This window comes from Hippocampus comes, unplaced genomic scaffold, assembly GCF_001891065.2.
Source record: "Hippocampus comes isolate QL1 unplaced genomic scaffold, H_comes_QL1_v1.1 scaffold317, whole genome shotgun sequence".
Classification (NCBI taxonomy): Eukaryota; Metazoa; Chordata; class Actinopteri; order Syngnathiformes; family Syngnathidae; genus Hippocampus; species Hippocampus comes.
This window is the reverse complement of record NW_017805531.1, coordinates 115,206-119,293: the sequence shown is the minus strand read 5'-3', so window position 1 is coordinate 119,293 and position 4,088 is coordinate 115,206. Positions and strand designations below refer to the sequence as shown.

The window sequence follows — 4,088 nt, the reverse complement described above, 5'->3', positions numbered from 1 at the left end:
TTTTTTTTTTATGTGGAACGAACAGCCTCAGCCGCAATGAGCGCCGCAGAAAAACACGCGCTCTCTTGGCTGCATCCTCTCTGCTGTACTGTCTGTTCACATGAAAGGTGATAACATCGCTGGTAGATTTCTGCATGTTGAAAGCGAATCGTAGCGTTCTCACCCTGAAAAAGTTTTAAAAGGCAGTTTCACATTCATGTTGGAAATGCAAAATTATTATTATTATTTTTTTTTTAATACCCCTTGGAGGCAATTTGAGGGGGAGCAAAATTCACCCCGGGAATGTTTGTATCAGTCAATGGAAGCGGGGTGGGAGATTAGTCCATCGGCGGGGCGGGATGGATGTTGCCCGCCAACATATGATGATTTGTATTTGATTTCTATTCGGTGACAGGCAAAGGGGTTGGGTTGCAGCGGCCAGGAAGTGGACGGGCCATTCGGGAAACTCTCAAAATTCCAGATGGCCACCACGCCTGTGGATTCGTTGGATTCATCTGTCTGCTGCCATCGGGGATTCGTGTGCAGTTTGCATCATGTTCAAATTGGCCAACCTTCTTTCTTCAATTTTAGGTATGACATTTTTTTTTTTCTGAACAATGTCGACTCAAAGTTCGACTTCAGTTGTAGATGCGGGCTTTTTCCCAAGCCAGTGAATCAATGTTCTGGTTCATCCTGCGCGCAGTTCCTTCAGATTAGACTCTCAACAGCGGAACCACTGGCCATCATGTTTGCATGTTGGACGTTGACACATATTTCTATCTTCTAAAAGGGGTTCCAATTGTCACGCCTCTCTGCGTGGCATGCTCAACAGACATGAAAAGTATGTAAATGTTGATTAACGTGAAAACAGCCCAGCCCGCACGACAGCCCAGCCATGTTCCCAACCAAAAGTCACGTTCACCATCTTGATCTCCTTAAATTGACTACGGGAGCAGCTCAAAACTCCAGCATGGCCACAGCTTTTTTAGCTCATAGCTATGCTGTAGTTTATGCCGTGACATAGATAATTTGTAAGGTTTCATGGCCAGCCATGACAAAAATCAAACTTTTTTTTTTTATTTATTTTTTTTTTATGTGGAACGAACAGCCTCAGCCGCAATGAGCGCCGCAGAAAAACACGCGCTCTCTTGGCTGCATCCTCTCTGCTGTACTGTCTGTTCACATGAAAGGTGATAACATCGCTGGTAGATTTCTGCATGTTGAAAGCGAATCGTAGCGTTCTCACCCTGAAAAAGTTTTAAAAGGCAGTTTCAGATTCATGTTGGAAATGCAAAATTATTATTTTTTTAATACCCCTTGGAGGCAATTTGAGGGGGAGCAAAATTCACCCCGGGAATGTTTGTATCAGTCAATGGAAGCGGGGTGGGAGATTAGTCCATCGGCGGGGCGGGATGGATGTTGCCCGCCAACATATGATGATTTGTATTTGATTTCTATTCGGTGACAGGCAAAGGGGTTGGGTTGCAGCGGCCAGGAAGTGGACAGGCCATTCGGGAAACTCTCGAAATTCCAGATGGCCACCACGCCTCTGGATTCGTTGGATTCATCTGTCTGCTGCCATTGGGGATTCGTGTGCACTGTGCAGTTTGCATCATGTTCAAATTGGCCAACCTTCTTTCTTCAATTTTAGGTATGACATTTTTTTTTTCTGAACAATGTTGACTCAAAGTTCGACTTCAGTTGTAAATGCGGGCTTTTTCCCAAGCCAATTCTTGCCGGCTGATATCAAATTTCAACAAGATGTTGTAAGATCAAACTCACTTGAATGCTTGACTGTTTTCCTGATGAACAATTAGCGAAGAAAAGGCATGTGCTATGCTTAAACACAGTCAAAAGAATTTGCGGTTGACTGATTTGAAGAAATTCAATAATAACACATCACTGTGAAAACAGATTTGGGCCCAAAAAAAAAAATCAAAGAGGGAGCCAAAAAGGAAAACGTGTCTTGCGTCACAGCCCGTGCATCTGTTGAACATTTGGGAAGCGTTGTGAAATTGATGTCATGTCATTTTTTACATCAGTTTATCTTGTACAAGGTAACCAGGGGGTGCTGGGGCCTTTCCAAGGAGACTGTTAGTGGCCAGCTAGTCGCAGGGCACACATAGAGACGAACAAGCTCCCACATCAAGTCAGTACCGACGGACCTTGTCAGTCCGTCACTGAGAGACTGGCATTTTGCTGACAGCTGACGGAAACGCGCGCCGCGTGTCTCGCGTGTTTGTTCGCCGGTCTGAATATAGTTGCCGGGGTTGCGTCGAGTGGACTGATCTCATTCTTTTAATTTACGTTCCGAGCTCCTCGCTCCTCAGTTTACACGCTAGCATGTCCCATCAGAAATTCCATCGAGGAGGGAGGAGGTAGAAATGTTTTGGGCTCATGGAGTGATGGCTCGTTGATGTCGTCCTTTGACGGATACGTCTGCCAAAGATGATGTCACGTCATTCACGTGTGTCCCAAAGGCACCGATTTCAATGAAAGTCAATTATCGGCCAAAAGAGTAATTTTATTCATCTGCTGAGAGTTGTTGTCTCAATGGGGATCACCACAGTCACTTGCATTATTTGCCACTGATTTGATGCCAGGTGCCTTTCCTCAACTGGTTCTTATCCAGGCTTGGGACTGGCTGGGCGTCGAACGCGCGCCATCTGCACTCAAGGGAGCAACATGTACTTCTACACTACGAGGGCATTTATATGTCGAGCCTCTAGTCTGCATTCTGTCGGGGCATATCTTGTCCTCATTATCTCAGCAGATGAAAAAAATAAAACAACAACATGGAGATGGTTAGGGGGCGGAAGAGATCATCGGGCCCAGACATAAACCGTGGCTGAAAAAACATATGCGTCACATGCGCACCCTTGATTGTGAAAAGTTTCAGATGCGAAGGGACGCCTAAAGGAAACCAGAATGTGGTGATGTGAAAATCAGTTTCAAGCAACCGAACTGGCTTTCACTGGCTAATTATGAAATGTCCAAATGACATATGAGGGCAACAGTCACCACTGTTGTTATTTTAAACGCTTATTGCTTCAAAATGTTTCCATGAGTGTTTTAGCAACAAATAAGCACATTAGTGGTGCGCCGGTGGGCGCTGCAAGTGGAGGAATGCGCTTTTGCGCACGAGAATCGAGACGCTCAGTCAGTCATCTTGGCTGCGGGCACGCTATGCAGCCTTAATTCGATGTCAAGTCAGCCGTCGCAAGGATTGCTCCCAACTTCAAAATAAAAGCGGAGTGAGGCATTGACATCCATGTACAGTCCGACTTTGTAGGCTTCGGTGACAAAGTCGGCCCTCGCAGCATGCCGCGTCGCTAATGAACAACCGTCGTCGTCCACACAATTGTGCATTAAGAAGCGGTGATGTTAAACTGTTGGGACTATTTTGCTCACAACTGAATTGGATCCGGGATTGATCATTTTTGGCAGTCGATTCTAAACAGAGGTAATTTGGCGAGCACTGATTGCCTCCCTGCCCAGCCTGGCTCCGCGTTTTCCTCCACGGACCACTCGGCCCTACTCTTATCTTTCTTGCCATTCGCTTTTGGATCCACTGCTTGCCTTTACCTTTGTTACCCTTAACACAATATCAAGAAAGAAAAAAAAATGTTTTGGAAGTATGGACAGTCAACCTTTTCAACAGGGGCTGAATTTGGTGGAAATGAAAGGGCAAAAGCAATTGAAGAGGCACCAAAAATAATTCATGGAAGCGCTCATCGAGTGATGTTAATTTTATGGCTCGAAAAAAAAATGTCAATTCATTATTCCTGCGGGCCAAAAGCCAACTGCCCTCTCGTGACCCTTTGTGAAGAGGACACACGCGTCTTCCATGTATTGCGTATTAGTGCTGGCGGCGAATTCTTGAAAGTTCTGCTGAATTCTTGTCCTGCTGCTGCCCCGTCTAGCTCGGACGGTGTGCTGTGTGCCACTGTGCTGACACTGAAATCCGAAACAAGATCAGCCTTTGTCAAGTTAGATTCCGTAAAGTCACTGATATTAGGGAAAAGAAGAAAAAAAAAAACAGCTCGGTAATGATGAATGTTGACTCTTTTCTCTTAAACCATGAAGGCATATGTTCGATGTAATACACT

The 4,088-nt window shown here is 45.4% G+C and overlaps 1 long non-coding RNA gene across 1 annotated transcript in view; it reads left to right on the top strand.

Annotated features, from left to right (window-relative positions):
• Positions 1 to 569, top strand: part of LOC109520477 (uncharacterized) — a 2,204-nt gene extending 1,635 nt beyond the window's left edge. The window contains exon 3 of the long non-coding RNA XR_002169189.1: positions 395 to 569. This is a non-coding gene — a long non-coding RNA (uncharacterized LOC109520477). The remainder of the gene's footprint in view (positions 1 to 394) is intronic.
• Positions 570 to 4,088: the final 3,519 nt, after the last annotated feature.